Here is an 18,799-nt window from a genome sequence, read left to right as displayed (position 1 = left end):
TTCCTTAGAGCTTTTCAGTATAAAACGCGACACTGTGAAATGAAAAGGTTTACAACTGGCGTAACCTCAGTGAGCTTTAACGCAGTCCTGGTAGTGTTGACTCACAGACCTGATCAGCCTCTGGACAGGTATCTGTGGGTTTCCTCTCCTATGCAACGTAAGTGTGCTGGCAAAGGTTGGTCAGTCATGTTTATCTCCTGTTGATTTCTGTAGCACGTTAGTCCCACAGATGTCTCATTTGACATATGTCAGGAGATAAACCTAACCATAGCAAGAACTGAGCATTGCATTCTGATGTAATGCAATTGCAATACTAGCTCTATGTGGTCTTGCATTGTGTTGCTGAAATATGTATTTCCAGATTGAGTTTTAGAAAGTATTGTTTGAATGAATCACTAAGTGGAAAGATTGCTTTCAATCAACACCAAAGCTGTTCTGTTAAAAGAGATTGCTTCCCAACGTGCACAAAGATTGACCAATACAAATGCCAACATAATCCTCATCTAAAGGCCTTCACACATGTTGTCTTCTATCAGGTCTATCAGGTTGGAAAACAAAAATTTTCTCCAACTCCACTTCCACTTCTCTACCACCACTTCAAGGTTTGCTCTCTAATCCACAGAAGATAGTGATTTTCTCTCTATCAGTATGCAGATCATTTTCTTACATGTGATGAGCAAAAGTCATATTATGTGTGGATTATTTCTTCCTGTACTTCCTCGTACTAATTCTCTGCAGTCTGAAAACAATTGTATAGATGGAACAAAACAAATGTGATGGACCTAGTATGATGTGGTGACCCTTTGTCTCAAAAGGAACATTGTGGGTCAGAGAACAGAGTGCTCATGCTACAAATCTATGACCAAGGATGGTCTTGCTTGCTGCTGCATAGTAAGCTAAAATCGTAGTTTTGAACAGTGTGATTTTACAGCAATTTAATCATTTAATTTTCTCTGTGAGGGAAGCCTCACATTTCATTTTCTCTGGAATAGTCTACTGATTGTTGAAGTGCAAAATGTCATTCTCTGCACAACTTCTTTCTCAGAAAGGTTGCCTTCTATCATTCTGATAAACAACCAGGCAATCTTCTTTACTTAAGCAAGGTACTTAAGGTACATGTACTGTACAAGTTGCATATTTCTCTGCTCTTGCACTAATTAGAATAATGCTTTTATGTATTACTAATATGCTCTTAATCAACAAAAGTTGATTTCTAAACAATTTCTAATTGTTATAGTAAATTAAAGCCCTCACATTGCAACACAAGTAAACTTTGATCTGCAGATGTTAGCAGAAAAGAAAGAATCAATTAAAGAATCAGGTTTCATGAATGTTTCATGGTTTAACAAGGTTCAGGTGGGACAGAACCTATTTTTCAGCTTTTTTACCTTGGTTTTCTTTCTCGGTTAACTAATTTTGAATTCAGTATATATTATTGAAATGTAGACATGGCAGAGCCATATCAAATTATTTTCCTTCAGCATGAATCATAGAGATAATTCTTCAATAATAAATGCAATAAAGCGTTTAGAACAGAAAGATTTTCTGTGTAAACAAACATCATGAGGTTGGCTCAGATTGTCTGCAACTGAGACAGTCTGATTTAAACCTTATCTTAGAAAAATCCAAACAAAACTGTAGATGAAAACACATGTGACATTAATACTTTAAGTAGTGTTTTTACTGTGAATTAATTTTCTTCCTTGCTATATACATGTGTACTGTAACTGAGTGAACTGTAGGCTCAGCATCCTAGTTGATACTCCTTATCTCTACCTTGTTTCTGCAAAAGCACCCATCAAGCCACAACACTGAATAACAATGTTGATAATAACAGATATTGCTGTAAGGTTTTGCCCTGTAATTCTACCTGATGGATGCTAATGATGCTAAAAGACTCCATCAGTGACATCTCACTCTTATCTTGATGGATACAGGCTGCATCACTGAACCATTATCACCAGCCTGTCATCATTAACATCAGTGTGCTCATGGAGCATCAAGCCCATTGAAACACATCACTGACTGTGAATTATTTATCTTTGTGGTTTCCTCGGACATAGTGGAAATAAAGTATTGCACTACTGAATTCATACTAAAAAGTATTACTACATGTTCTACATGTAAATAGATAGAGATCCCTGCTTCAGATATATACATATTGGCATTTTTTATTTTGTACCTTATATTCATAAGGGTCCTTGCTCTTCAGAGGGGATCACTGGTTTCTGAGAGGAATTGCAGGTTCAGATATCTGGTACTTGTGCTTGACTGAGGAGCCAGTGGTTCGAAGCTGCAACCTGAAGGATTATGACTGAACAACTCTAATTCAGGATCCTCCCTAAAATTGAGAACCTAAGTAACCTTCCATTTTTCACACACTATCCACAACGGACAGTTCCCCAAGTTTGCTGTTCCAGAAGACTGTACTTTCCAAAGTCTCACAAGCTGAAGGTGCTTCCTCCAGAACCAGCCTTTAGTCACACTCTGATTTAAACCGTCTACAGAAAGGAACTCAAAGTTCTACAGGAATTTGTTTTCTGTCTTCATAACCCCCTTTAGGATTATTGATAACCACATTTCTCCTCACGTTTCTATTTCTCAGTTCCTATACTTTCTCTAAGCTGCCTTCAAGAGGCTATTCCTTTCTCAGCTGACTTTAAGTATTCCTTTGCTACCACTGGCCTTTTAAACAGCAGACGTACATACTCAGAGAACACCTTGCAACTGCCTCTCTTTTAACCATAAAATGTATGACTCCATGTTTCATTCTTCTCTTAGGTAGCCACAGGCTCCTGAAGTCTTGACACCCCCAAACCCCTCCAGGATTTGGACAAACCTTTGTCTTAAGGACAGGGACCCTTCTCAATAACTCTGATCCAGCCAAACGCAGTTGGGTTTACCTTCATTTATATCTTGACCCTGCCTACTCAGTTTTCCCTTCAGTCTTCGCATACCTTTTGATACCTTCAGCCCAAAGCAGCAACTGCTGACACTTCCACTGGTGAACCACTGGTGAACTCTCATCACTGTTCTCAATCACAGCTCCTCAGAGAGTGACCTCCAAGAAAGAAACGTCACTCCTTAACAATGAAGTAGTAATTGAGAGAGTGAACTGTGATTCTCCCCTGCCTGTTTTTCCTGTTATACCAATAATCCAGACAATGGTATAATCGATTAAGTTGATGGACGAGCAATGAACCATCCATCATCTCTTCAGTACTGACTCTCAACACCCAAAAAACCAGTGCAAACTGGGACTCTTCTTCCAAGAAGACTTTTCATACATAGCAACCTCACAGCCAGCTGCAGAACATGAAACCTTGTCCAAAAACCAGCACTTAAACATATGTGAATTCTCACATCTTTTTCTTGTTGAATCATCCTTAAGACACCCCAAAACACCTAACCTATCAAGGACAGTCCAGCATAAATGAATGCTGTTGTTGATGATTTCTATTTTGGAATATAAATCCTCAGGATATTACCAATGTTCAGAGCCCAAGTACAGTCATGATTTATTGAGATTAGCAATACAGGAGGTGAAAGGTCTGTAGGTTCAGTGGGTAACCACAGTATATATTGACAAGTGGACAAGAATACGTTGTTTATTTTCTTCTCTTTTCAGCATGGAATAAACCTATTATTTGTTTCTTTGCAGCCTACACATGCTGACACAGCTATCTCCTTGAACTACCTAACTAAAACTAAACTGTTTTCCTTGCTTTCATGTAGGTGAGATATACAGTAACTTCAGTTTAGTTTTGTGCACTCCTGTAATCAGATTTGTGCAAGTTAGTTGGTTATGCAGAAAATAAAACCTTCAATTGGAGATAGAGAAAAGATTACTACATGCTTCATATTTCAGAATTATATAAATACAGAAGGATGGCAGTGTCATAGTGTTGCACAGCTTCATAGCTCATGAGTAAAGGGTTTAATTCTGGATAGGGTATCATCTGTGTATGGTTTTCATATTCACTCTGTGTTCACATACAGTAGGTTTCCTCTGGTTGGTCTGGTGTCTTTTCACCTTCCAAAGACATGCTGACTAGGTTGACTGGTGTCTTTAACCTGTCAATTTGTTCTGCCTTATGCCCTGAATCCAACTTGCAGCAGCTCTCCTTTGGAAGAAGCAGCTATGTCTGATGGATGTACACACATAAAACGGTTTCAATTTTACTTCCAGATTAAGATACAGACTTTTGTGGAACTGTTATCTGTTTCCTAAAAGACATTCAATACAAAAACTTATAGTTCTCTTTATTATTCTTTTCTTTTCTTAACATTCTGCCCCTAGGAAATTTATTGTGCATTAGCATTTGCATAAACATTATTATAATTATTCTAGTCTGCTTGTTCCATTATTACCTTCCAATATTATATTAGATATTAGCTCCCATTTTAGATTTTTCAGAAATGGTTAGGAAAGGTTGACAGCTTAATAATTGCTGTGAAGTAAAAAGGCTGAGTCTATACCTTATCTTAAACATACTTAAGTACACAATTATAATAGAATTATATTGTCATTATACTGATGTGTAATAAAAAAGTAATTTCACAATGTATTTGCATTTGAAATAGTCTACTGTTTCCTAAATTCCAAAATTGCATGGCTCCGAGGAGAGATATTACTGGAAGGATTGATTTCTGAAATACCATGTAACGTCTGTCATTTGGTTAATGCGTATAGATATTATTTCACTTTACAGTTAATATGTAGAAAAAAAGGCACTACAGAGCAATATGAATTCATAAACAGAATTAGGTGATTACCAGCCAGGCAACTTTCCAGGACTTAAACTGCCAAAACTGGAGATCATGTTTGGTAGATTTAAGAAAATACTATTTTATTACTATTTGTACTGTTAAAGTTGTATATGCTTTGGTGGCATGAGATGTTAAAATGATTCGTTAGGGGGATTAATGAATACAGCATTAAATATGGATTCCATACAAACTGTAGGCCCTAGTGATTTGAGGTTTATCCTCAAGGATAAACATGAACATGCAGCATGCACAGGACCCTCCTAGGATAATCATTTGGTTGCTCTGATCTATGCATGATGGCAGCTGTGATGTACCCTATTAAATATCCAGGAGGGTTGAAATATTTCTATTCCCTTATGTATTTTCTTCTATTTATGATTTTTATATTTTTATGTGAACATTTAAAAAGAAGGCTGTACAGCCAGTGTTTGGTGAAGCACAGCAGCTGAAATACCATACAAGAATGTAAGCAATAATATTAGGATGAGTAAGCCAGTAAAGAACTGTAGAGATACAGTTTCTGGATTAGACAAGCAGGTAATGGAAATTATAAATGTTTTGCATATTGTCTACAAATTTCCAGTCGAACAGATTAAAAAAATCAGTTACAGAAAAGTCTCTCTTGTAAGTAAAGCTCTAGTACATTATCCACATTGATAATTCCTGACTTTAAACCTGTTTCTCTGTCTTATAAGTACTATTACGGGAAGACCGTAGTTTTAAATTCAAAATTGGTGTACAAGGAAATATGTCATTATATTTAACCTTTCAAACCTATCTAAAAAATCTGCACTAAATAAATCTTGTTTCCTCTCTCGCTTAATAAGGTGTAGTGCTCTGGCAGCAGTGGTGGGAGGGGCTATGCACCTGTCAAACTGTAACGCAGGTGCCCTCAGGTGAGTTCAGGAAGGACAGATACCTCCCATGAAGCAGAAGGGCAAAAGCTTGTTTGATCTTGGTTTCCAGTATGAATATAGACCATGAATGCATTGCCTCAGAATCCCCAGGGTCCGGGGTGTTAAATGATGAAAAGGGCATCACAAGTACATGAAAACAAATTGCAGTTATATTCTTGACAGTTTTCTTTGGATATATATTTCCTGTATCTTCAGCCATCAAGAATAAGGCTGATATTGTGGTAAAGGGTACTGTACTATTGTGCTGGTTTTGACTCTAAAAATGCAGGAAGACGCCCTGATTGACCTCTTTTACCTTGACACAGCAAGACTGTGGGGACTGGATGAACTGGCAAAGTGTCAGTTCCTCTTAGTAATCAGATACTTATTTATAGCCATTGTTGAGAGCAGCTGATTGATGGACACAGTCCCAATAAGAGTGCAATTTAACAGTTCAAGGTTCTGTTGTGTTGAATCACCTTATTTATTCACGCGCACCTTAGTTAATAAGATGCCCTCAAGCAAGTTTAAACAACACTTACTCAAACCATTTCTTCATATGTACAAAAAAAATCCAAAGTGATTTATTGTAGCTCATGGACACTCAATAATTACTTATGTTAAAGCACACACACACATATATCACCTTTACTGTATTTCTGTCATGCTGAAGCAGAGGAATGAAAACGACATGTGATTGATTGTAGGAACCAAGGGCCTAACCCAAGGGAGAAACCATGCAAGGTCTTACACATAAAAACATTCATCAGATCCAAAGCCTCTTAATAACAGATGAAAATGCAAGCTGTTGAAGCTTTGTGAGATCGTCTTTGCGATTTTTAACTCGTCAGATTGTACCCTTTTTGTCTTTCTGTATACATACAGTATGTGCATTAAGTCCACTTTATCTTTAAATGTAAAGAAATTTAAAGTTGAGGTACATTATAGGTATTTCTGTCGTGGGCTTTGTAAAAGCATGTGTAGCTAAAGGCTACAGTATGTTATATTTTTCAAAAAAGGGTGAACAAAGCTTTTCTATGGTACTGCACTGCTAATAAAATATTTTGACAGAGAGAGTACAGTACAATTTATTTAACAACCATGACACACAACCACAGAACACAAAATACGTACATTTCACCCTTGGGGCAATACTATCCCAGACAGAAACAAAGTGATTGCTGGGAGTTTCTTGCAAGAAAGGTCAAAGTTTCTGAGTTTTAAAAACACACTACACAGGACTTTCTTTCTCTGAGTCGCAACCAATCCTGTAATTGTCCAGTTCCAATCTCTTGGGAAAAATCTGCTGACAATTATAAGATCAGTAAGTTGAAGTTGACTCAAATAAGGCCACAAAACAAAGTGACATACATCTTTGATGAGAGTCAGAGAACACCAATAAATACTCTCAGTGCAGTCTGAGTATCAGAGTGCTATTAATATTCTTAGTTGGTATAATTATTTTTCATCAGCTAAAATTATGATGCAACTAAAACTCTATAGATGGAAATACTATACACTAAATCAAGTGATAATGTTCATGTACTGTATAAAGTATAATACATGGATGTAAGTAATCTCTAATATGTAGTATAGCATCCATACTAAACTGTTCTGAAAAAATACCTACTTAGGAACAAGTAAAGGTTTATTCCATGCTGAAAAGAGAAGAAAAGAACACAACATTTTGGATGTGGAGCCTCCTTCTTGTGTGTCTCACTTTGCATGGAATAAACCTTTAACTGTTCCTTTGCAGCCTAAGCATGCTAATCCAGTTCCCTACTTTAACTACATACTCATGTTGGAATAGACTCAAAAGACAAAAATCTCCCATGGTTTCAATAGAAGTCATGGGATCATATTTGCAGCCCTAAATGGATCAAAATCACATTGGTTTCCATCTTGCTTCTTTTTTCGCTTCTGGGCTATTTGTGGTCTGTTCAGCTCCAAGTTGATATGTCTTTTTGGACGTCTGGATACCGGACATTGTTCCTCCTTTACCTCTTGGGGCTTTTTGGTTACACTAACCTATTTTAATCTTGATGCCCTAAAAATAAATATCTAGGGACCTCAAGGCATTTGGAGTGGTGGAAGTGCTCTGCCTGGTCCTAACAGCAATGTATTTACTGTCCTCCATCCTTTAATCCAGTTTGCTCTTTCACCTTGAAGTGTGACTTCCCCTGCTGGCTGCCAGAGAACTTCACCACCCACCTCTTACACCATGTGTAGGCAGTTACCCATGTCACCAGCATAAGCCCTAAGGCAACCTCACCCCGACCACTCTCATGGTTGTCCAGATATACAGATGTTTCCTTTGACCTCGGGCTGGGTTTTTCTGTTATTGTCTGGTTGATTAGCTGTTCTTAGGAGACCACAGCCAGAAGTCTCTTAACCTCATCCAAGAGCACGCAAACCTCAGGACCAGACACCCAGGGATTAGTGATATCATGGGCTTTGGGGTTCATAATGGATGTTATGTTCTAACAATAACCTGATCTCAAACCTCAAACAATAACCTGATCTCAAACCTGAATTCTCAAAGAATTCTGAATGTCACCAAAGCCTTAACTTTAATACAATGACCATGTCTCAAACAATTTAGCTGAACCATCAAGAAACCACCTACCAACAACCAATCCAAGAACACACTCACTACAATAAACCACAAACTGCATTTACAAGTATCAGCTGTAACCATAAACCATGACTATGAGTCTGTACTGTCAACAACAGGCTGGGAAAATGGCTCCTGTTCCACAGGCGACTGATCACTAGAAATTCTATCAGCTACCATGACCTGAATCGCATGGTTTCCGTACACCTCACCAGTGGGCTTATATGCAAGGGCACCTCCACAGCAGCCTCAGTCAACAGAAATTTTGACTGACGGGAGCAGTCTCTGTTCCATGGTCAACCTTGGAGCCCCAAAACGTAAGCCCCATCCAGAGTTTGTAATCAGTGAACAAATTAACCGAGCCTCTTTCGGGGAAAAGAAAACTAATCATGTCTCCTTCTCAATTTCAACTAGAGCCCAAACATTCTAATAAAAAAAATAATAATGACTGTTGTTGGGAAATGATACAGTAGCTGACATGGCTAAGATTTACTCCTTCATTCTAACAAGAGGGTAAGACTGGAGCTGCCCCCTTTTTTCAACTAATTCAGTGGGGAGAAATAACCTCCTGGTCTTCCCTTCCATATCAGGGGCAACCAGCTCCTTGGAAAATCCTCTATGGGTGGTAATTAGGCATGTCTCTTGGGAGAGCTGTGTTTCTCCCTTCAGTCACCTAGCCAGCCATGTCTTAACTTTAGCCCATCTAACCTTCCACAGCCACGAGTCAGCTATTAACCTTCTACTACTGAGATTCTCTCCAAACACGTACTCACATTAATAGGCACTCTCTCTGTGTTGTTCCCATGTACAGTATTTCTTTGTAGCAGTATCGTAGCCTATGAGGCTTAGCCAAAGCACAACTATTGCTTGTTGAAAATTTTTCCCAATACCCGCCTCCACCGATTTGAAATACAATCAGTGAAAGCAATTTTTGTCTCGTAAGAGACCGAGCATTATGGAAGCTTATTAGTGCCACAGAGAGAGGAAAAAAAATATTTTTGTGTTTCCATAATGTTACGACCCCAAGTGTCTAGGGGAAAAGGGGTGTAACATTTAGGATAGTTCTTTTGGAAGCAGGGGGGGTTTTGGTGAGGGACTAGGAAGTATGATAACAAGAGTAAGGAACTAGAGTGGTGCCAAAGGAAAGAAAATAACAAACAAAAATGGAGCTGGCTAGGACAGTGAGGGAAAGCTAATCTGACTACAAAAGAAACCGCGAAACACACGGTCTTCGGCGTCTTCAACACCCTAGCTAACCTGCACTGACTACCCAAAACCATACAAGACAAATGGCACTCACCCGTACTAAACTAGTGTACTAATACAAAATCAACTAAGTGTGTAAGTGTACCCAACAACCTAAACTAACCTTATATACAAAAGTTCACACAAAAACACAAGTGAACCAGGAAGACAAATAAGGGAAAACAAGAGTAATAAATAGGAGCAGGGTACAAAAAGAACACAAAAGTTGAACATCTAACACTGGGGCAAGGTAATGACAAAACAAGGATGAACACACAAACAAACGAAAGTACAAAGAAACTAACGTAAATCCAACAAAACAACAAAGCCGAAGCTATACGAAAATACGAAAATACACACACACAAAGCAAAACAAACCAACAAACGAAGCCGAAGCAATAACCAGAAGCGAAGCGATAACCAAAACCGAACAGAACCAAAGTCAAACAAAAGGCCTCTCCTTGCTGAAAACCTCTAGGTTATATACTGAATAAGATGTGTTCTGATTGGCTGAGAGCTAATTGATGATGACGTCATACTGAAACAGTGGTGTGATGGTTGGCCAATGGGGAAGGGAGAACAATCAAGGGTCAGCAGTGTGGAACATAGAAAAAAACACACAGAACACACACTGGGACTTAACACCCAGCCATATTTAAGAGATTGATAATGGGCAAAGTATGCTGTGTTGTTCCCATGTGCAAACAGATGCTCTTAACCTGTGTACACCTGTGATTTCCCTAAAATCCCTACAAAACCACAACACAACACAACACAACTACAAAAACAGCTACATTATTACAAACCTTTTACACCCAACCCGTTGTTTGTTTTCATTCAGTTGTGTGTAAAGTTGTCCCCCCTTTCAGTGCTTTAACAGCGCATTTAAATATTCTGTTTTTAGATTAGATTGAGGTCTGAGCTTCAGAGGGAATAGACTTTGTAGTAATGAGTAGTGACTAACAGTCTCTTTCACAAATCAGAAGAGCACTGTTAATTTATGATGAGGACATCACAAACAAAACAAAAAAAAAAGTAAAAGTTTAAGTAAAAGCATGAAGAAACTTGAACAGAATGATTTGCTTTTCCGCTATCTATAACTTAAAGAAATGAATGCTCATTAGACACATTAATTATTCAACTTGGTTAGACTGTTGCAGAAATATTCTTTCCACACAATAATTCAGAATCCTTTTTTGTGATCACTTGTGCATGTCAACGCATCAATTAAACTGTCTTTCTTATCAAAGTTTCTCTGCAAGAATGCAAGTGCCAAAACCTGTACCAAGACACAGTGCTTACCATTTGCATGTGATTATGATACAGGTGAGAGAGAAAATGTAACTTTGTTAATAAATATTCATTTCATTAAATTATAAACAAAACAGCATGAAATTGAACAAGATAACTGCTTGAGTCATCATGTAGTTCTCCGGAATTGAAGTGAAGTAATACTTCTGTAATATTAATGTTTCTTGAAGTTGTAGACTTAAATAACAGCTAAATAAATAATTCTTGTTCCTGCACAAAAGTAATGCAAATCATTAATATTTTTCAGAAATGGACAATTAAAGTTTTTGAAAGTTCTCTTTGACAACAGAATTCAATCTTGTTCTTTAGCAACCCAGTCATGCAATATTAAGTTACCTTACTAAAATGATTTATGTAACCATGTGGTGCTGCTCCTGAGAAATTGTAAATAAAATTTTTAACACTATATTTACAGACAAATCTGCTATCTATGTACTGCTAAGACCAACCAACACCCCAGTTATCAAGAATTGATTTATTCCGGTTTTACAGGAAATTGTAAGATATGAATGCATCCTGTAGACAACCGTCTTCTAGAAAATGAGTAGAAACCCTCAGCAGCCAAAACAGTTTCATCTGCACACACCTGCTGGGTTAAAGCATTATATCACTTTGATTTAAATTGATAATTCAGGACATTGCAGGATACCAATCAATTGTCTGAAGTAGAAAACAAAACATTAAATCTGTCTAGAAAACATATTTTAATCACTATATTGGGTAGTAGAAGTACATGTTTGTACATGATTTCATCTCACATGTTTGTTTAATGTTAACAGTATGTAAAAAACAAATGAAAAAAACAAAGGCTTCTGGCTGCTTTGATAAACCACTGTCATTATTGTGATGAATGTGCCTGTCACATAAAGGCCAATTTTATCCAACTGCTTGTTTCCTGTTTTACTGTTTATGTAGCACAGTGATGCTGCCTAAGCAATGGCACTAGGCTAGAAAATTGCAATATTACTCTAAGGGAGGCCTTCATGTCTCTGCAAGCAGTAATTGTTTTAAATATTAAGGAGAATGAGACTAGAATAGACCACCAAAAATCTATAGCTATGTAGCAGGGAGCAGAAAAGGAGTCGTGTGGTACTGACAGGCATGTATTTGGTACAGCAAACTTAAACATGAAAAAGGGCTATAAATATCAGTTATTTGATTTAAACAATAGAAACATCAGGAAACAAAAGGAAAGAATAAGAAATAAAGCTGGAAGTGTCCTTTGATAGTTTAAGTCAATAGGTTCTACAAGAGAAGTTTCAAACGTGTCATCTGTAAAGGAAGAAATGCCTGACTCAGCACAGCACCATTAAAACAAGTCAACAAAGTCATCTGGAGCCAGGGATAGATCGTAGGTGGAGCTTCTGATGAAGATAGAGCTTACAGCTAGAATATTTTTCATATTACAGTTGGCCTAAATGGATCAGCTCTATATAGAAGAATGTTAGTCTAACTTGTGTTTTTGAATTTAGACATATATTTAACTGTTTTTTAATATATTAATTTAAATGTGTTATTGATTGAAGGAAATAGTAGAAAGGGTTATTCGGCACAGAAGGTCAAATGGATTTAAGCATATCCTCAAATGGGAATTCAGTTACTTAAGGCAACATAAATAGTTTCCCATTTGGTTTTCTGCCATAGTAGATAACAACCCATAATAAACTCCAGTGTTTCACAAAAATCTATCAGAGGGCAAATTTAGGAACAGGAGATATGGACCCTATGCGAGGCAGTAGGTTGAATGTCTCCGAAATGATTATGTAAAATTCCAAAAGTACCAAAACCTAAACGTGTAGCACAGCTGATATCTAGAAGTCGAGTTAGGGATTCTAGAGACGAGTATCCGATAACTTCAGAAAGGTAACCAAATCCAAACGTGAAGCAAAGCTGTAGTCCAGGACCACAGCTAGGGAAAACTAGAGCCGTGTGAGACGAAAATAGTTTCAAGGGAAAAAAGCCAAAAGGACGTTCACAGGGGAGCTCGGTGAGAAGACCTCAGTAGTGAGCCGGGACAGGAGAGGAGAGAGAGAGGGTGTTTGGAATGGAAATTGATTAATTAGTGCGAGCGTGTTGGCGGGAAGAGGTGCTCGTGAGAATGTGGTGACGTTTAACTGTACATGTGCAGCTTGTGACAAACTCCTCGGGACGTTGATCAAAACATTGAGATTCCTCTTAGCATTAAAATGCTATTGAGCTGCATGGTAGAGCTGTTGTATTTGTATTTGCTGTATATAATTTACAAGAAAGAAAAACACAATGTATCTTTTTTGGATAGTCAAAAATTAAATATTTGGAGCAAAAATATGAATGTTTTTGGTTGTACTTTAAATTATTACCTAAGGCACTTAATTCACTAGTTTGTGTATTTTTTATTAAATTACAAAAGCAGTGTCAGTTCTTTTGCAGGTTACATATACCAGAGTTCAATTTTTAGTCTTTCCTACCACTCTCTTCCCCTTGTTTCTGCAAGACTGAAAAAGCTTTTATATGATGGAGTAAGTAGATATACTGCAGACACAATTCACTGAGAGACTCAAAGTGTACTTAGCTGGAGCCAACATTATAGAATGGTGCTCATGTTCTTAGAAAGTGGCTTTTAGATGAAACCTTTTTCTTCTGCAGAGAAACACAGAATAGCTAAACACCATTGTTGGAAAAGAGACTGTTAGCACAGATGGATGTACAGCATATAATCTTTATCCATTAGTGCTTCAGATTTCAAAGACACCCTGATACACTCTGATATATTTAGGCCAATCCAAAGAGAAAAAAAGCACATCAGACATTGTTGATGTACAAGAAAGTACAAACTTTGTAGTTCCAGAAAACCCTAATTCTCCTGCTGTCATTATGATAATCTAAGTTAATAAGTTAAAAAAAGAATAAATTCATTATTGCATAAATGCATTTTTAATTAATTATATTACTTAGGGGCAGAGGTGTGGAGTAGTGTTTATTGCTCTGGTGTAGGTGTTAGGTATTGTATATAGGAAATACTCCTAGTGAGGTATGCTTATTCAAATTGCATAGCGTATAAAGTATAAATGCGCAGCTGTATGAATATGTACAAATATAATTCACTTTGGATAAAATTACAAAATAATTCACAATTATTTCACAATTCTGATTTTTTATGCTTCAGCTTCACTGGCTTGTTCAGAAACTGTGTGTTATGATAAGATGAAAGAAGACGATAACAGCAATTAATAACTTGTTCACTGCACTGTCCAGGGAAACTGGTGTATTTGTAGGCATTCTTCACTACCTATAAAAACAGCAACATGTAAAACAACTGACACTGCACTACTCAAGTAATTTAATAAAAACCTTCTAAAGAGCATTGCTGAGTGCCAGCTTGTGAATATGCCATCAATTTACACATGGACTTTAAGTCTACAGAATAGATGTGTCAGGGTAAATTAAATATGGCTTCATTACAGATATATCTGATTAGGAGAGTCCAACACATTTAGGCCAGCTGATTGTGACCAATCAGACTTGACAGAATTTCATAGAGTGTTAAGTAAAACTGTGTGAGAAAGCTGCAGTGTTTTTTGTCTTTCTTATCTAAGCCAGTCCTTTTTCCTTACTTTACTTCTCTGTGCCAATTCTGGCGAATCACGTTTGCCCAGCCAACAAGAAATGGCTCAGGAGAGTCCTAAGACTGTAGACTGCACTTTTTTTCATATCTACAGCAGAATTAATTTGGGTATTGAGATTATATCAATTTAGGTTTTTGGCAAACACATAATTTTATCAAAATGTAGGGACACATTGCATGAAACAGATTTTTCCAAAATTAAAGAACTAACATTAAGAATTATTTGAAGCAAACATTAAAATAACTCAAATTCAAGTGTTTATGTGTTTCATATTTTTTATGTGTTTTTGCCAAATTAAAATAGTGTTGCTACTACATAATTTGAGATAAATGTAGACATGATATTTTTCTAAGTATTATTTGTTGCTGGTGATGACAGTTCTGTAATGAATAATCTTAAAACTGGTGCAGAGAAAAGACCTTGAAGATTACACAAAAATACTCTTGTATCAAAATTGGTAGGCTGAAGTGACGGGATATCGGCTACTTAGTGCAAACATACAAGGAATATGCATGACATTGCTCATGGAATCTACATTATAGGTGTTTCCTACTTCAAGTCCTTAAAGGAGGAAATATCAGGTCACAATCAAGGTTTATGACCAGCTGTATGACCAATGAGTGCAATTTTCTATCATCTTCTGTCAACAATACAATTTTGAATCAATGTTATGTAATAATTTTTGTGAAGGCGAATTTGTCAACTCTTCATACTTCTTATTCAAATGATCATCTTCATTAAATTATGCAGATACTGGAAATGGATTGGCTGTGATAAATTTCTTGACCCATGCTTGGTCTATTTGTGCATAAGAATGAGAATTTTAAATAGGCTTCACGAATCCATCAAATCTTAAAACTGCTTTTGTCTGCTTTTCATGATGCCATTGTAAGGAAAGGTATTCTTTTTGTCAGTCATTTCTATAATAATGTTCATAGTAGGCAGAGACTATCATTTATTGCATCTATTGTTCTTATATTTTTTCTGTTAAAGACTATTTGGTTGTCAAAATTAAATTTTTCTTTGTCATATTATCTTTTCAGATCTTCTACTGTTTGGTACTAATTATTAGTTATTCCAGTTCTTTGTTCCTCCTGCTTTGTTAAAACTGCTACATAAATATACAATGTGTTTGCTGGATCTTTTTCATTTAATGCATATTATTTTGTCATTTAACTAATGCGACTACAACTCAATGAGTCTTACTGGTTGCCCTTACCATGTTTGCCTTTTACTTCAGGACAGTAAAAGAAGATCATTGTTTGAGTGAACCTGTACTTGGCCAAATGTACCTCTGGATCCTGAAATATTTACATCAGTTACGTGGGTCTGCCTTTTCTCATGTTTGTCAGAGATTTAGTAGTTCATTGCCACTGTGTATAGATGTATTAGATTTTGGAATTTTGATATCTTTAAATAAATCATGGGTTTTCTTTCATGCTGCTTTAATATTGTAAAAATATCTAAGTTTAAAAACTTTCAAAATTGTTCACGTGAAATGGACATGAAAATAAAAAAACTGAGACAGCAATCACATTTCTTTTATTAAAGCTTCTGCACAGGTTTGTTTGCTATGATATGATTTCCGTCCAAGTCCATTTCTAGACTTCTAGATTTTTGCTGAACAGGCTAGCCACTCTTTTCACCTGAGCTATAATAGAGAAGCTATTGTCTATTTTTCTTCTGTTTCTTTGTATTCTGTCAGCATAAACATCTTAGAAAAATGCATGTGCCTTTCACAGACATCTTTGTCAGAGATTTAGTGATGCGTGCCTTTTTGTATATATCAGAAAATTCACTTTTTTATTTTTTCTCTTTTTTACTAAATTACGGCGACTCATCCAGTGCTGCTATTGGGTAAAGAAAATCTATTGAAGCAGTGGCTTGAGTCAAGTGTTAACTGAAGCACACAGATAGGGTTTTCGCAGGAGCTGTTGATAACAGCTGTGAGTCTTCATAGAGACTGTTAGAAGTCTATCGCAAAGTAACTCAGAGGATCTTTCACACTATTGCCTTTTCTTTCAGGATACTATTATCAGACTTAAAGCTAATACTTTTAGTGCTCTTCAAAAATTCCATTCATGCTATGGATGCTGGATACTTAAAAATCTGGGTTAGTCAGCAATTTTAACACTATTTACTAGTACTAGTATTGACTAGTACTTTGGATAAACTGTCTCTCCTTAAAACATGATGAACTTCCTAAATATATCTCAGGTACAATCAGCTCTGGGATGGGAATTTGAAGTTCATTTTTCTGTTATTAACAAACTCATTAAAGTCCCAGATAACTCTGCTCTATATTCCACCCCTGACCTCTGTCTTAGGTTTTTGCAATTCTTTTAATTCAAGATTAATGCTCTAAGTCTACATATATCTGAATCAAGCCTTATCCTTGTTCCTGAATTTCCATCTACTTGAGGTCAGCTTTTTCCAGTGAAAATCCCACTGTACCATATTCTTCTAAATTAAGCTTTGTTGATTAAGATCAACTTATAAAAGTTATTAACAGTTGTAAAACAACCTCTTGTTAACTAGATCCCATCTCTTTGCTGAAAACTCGCCTGCCAGACAACTGCCAATTAACTATCAATATTATCAACAGATATCTTTTCATTGGAGTAGTCCATACTGCTTTAAAGACTGCATCAATCACTCCTATTCTCAAAAGCCTTGTTTGGATTCTTATATAATGATGAACTATAGACCAATTTCAAATTTACTATATCTATCTAAGATTTTAGATGTGGTTGCACATCAATTACAGGCTCACATAATAGCTAATGATCTGTTTGGACTATTGGACTCCAATGTGTACCTTAATCGTAGTACCAAAACTGTGCTTGTCAGGGTTGTGAATGTGCTTGTTTCGTTGGATTCCTGGGCTATAAGTATTCTTATGCTCCTTGATCTTAGTGTATCTTTCAATACAGTTAATCATTCTTTGTTGCTCAAATGCTAGCAAATATTCAAGTCTATCAATTGACAGTTTTTAACTGGTTCCACTGATATCGAGCTGGCAGGCAGCATTTTGTTTCCCATGATCCTCATAAATCCCCTACAGACCCAATCAATCATGGTGTGCAGCAGGGGTTAGTCTTGGGTCCATTGCTTTTTATTATTTATAATTTATACAAACATGGCCTTTGGTTTCACTGTTGTGCAGATGATGCTCAGATTTATGTGAAAACGTCTTCTTCCTTTGGTCTCACCCTCTGTCACTTATCTCCTGTCTGCATGACACCAAGCTCTGGTTGACCTCAAATTCCCTGAAGCTAAATAGTGACACAACAGAAATTGGACTGGTGGACTGGTGGGCACAAATGTCAGCTGGAAAAGCTCAAGGGCTTCACATTAATTGGGGATGGCTTCCTCATTCATGCGTCAGTCATTGGTCAGGAATCTGGGAGTCACCTTAAAAATTGTACCCACGTTATACAATTTCTAATGCCCAATGCTGAGTGCTTGATTCATGCATTTATAACATCAAAGCTTGATTTTTCTAACTCCTTAATCTATATGCTCTCTAACACTCTCCTCAGTAAATTGCAATTTGTCCAAAATTCTGCATTATACATCTAATTCACACCAGACCCTGGCAGCATATTACTTGCACTCTTAAATATCTTCGTTGCTTGTCTATAAAGTCACAGATTCAATATAAGATCTTGTATCTGACTTATAAGGCTCTGAATAATCTGGATCCATCATACTGTACATTTCTGAACTCCTTCATATATACACTCTTTGTCATAGGCTCTGGTCAGTTCAGGGTGGTACTTTGCTCATTGTTTCTGGGTTAAATGCCAGATTATTGGTAACCAGGTTTTTTTCTGTCCTGCTCCACTGTTATGGAATATAGCAGAATGCTGTGTTTTATGTTATTTCTGGGATACATTCTACCAGACTAATGCATCCATCAAAATTCATACCAGGGTTCTCTCAAGATGGTGCTGGCATTAATGCTCTGACTTTCACATAGCAACTCAACAGTGTTCTTGAGAACTTGATAAATTGATCAGTGAAAACATTGAAAACTTTTATTTGTGTATTTCAGTACAAATCCCCCCAAAATCTGTGTATATATGCTCATGAAATCTGGATTATAATAGTGTATACCACAGGGCATTTTTAAGATGCAATAATGTACAGTTCACAGACCAAATCACAATAAAAATGGCAAATGATTTTGTTCATATTTGGTTAGGATATCATTATTACTCACACACTGTTGTTGTCAGATAACAGTGAGGTAACCTCGCTTGAATCTGCAACCAGCCATGAAATATTAAAGCTGTTATTCTAAAGGTAGCTGCTTTAATGTCATGCATTAAGAATTTTGAATTTCATTCAATGTG

At 36.7% G+C, this 18,799-nt stretch overlaps 1 pseudogene; it reads left to right on the top strand.

Moving 5' to 3' along the window:
- The first annotated feature begins 9,094 nt into the window (after positions 1 to 9,094).
- On the top strand, positions 9,095 to 9,226 carry LOC138242101 (U4 spliceosomal RNA; annotated as a pseudogene).
- Positions 9,227 to 18,799: the final 9,573 nt, after the last annotated feature.

This window comes from Lepisosteus oculatus, chromosome 12, assembly GCF_040954835.1.
Source record: "Lepisosteus oculatus isolate fLepOcu1 chromosome 12, fLepOcu1.hap2, whole genome shotgun sequence".
Lineage (NCBI taxonomy): Eukaryota > Metazoa > Chordata > Actinopteri > Semionotiformes > Lepisosteidae > Lepisosteus > Lepisosteus oculatus.
This window is presented reverse-complemented; position numbering and strand designations above follow the sequence as displayed.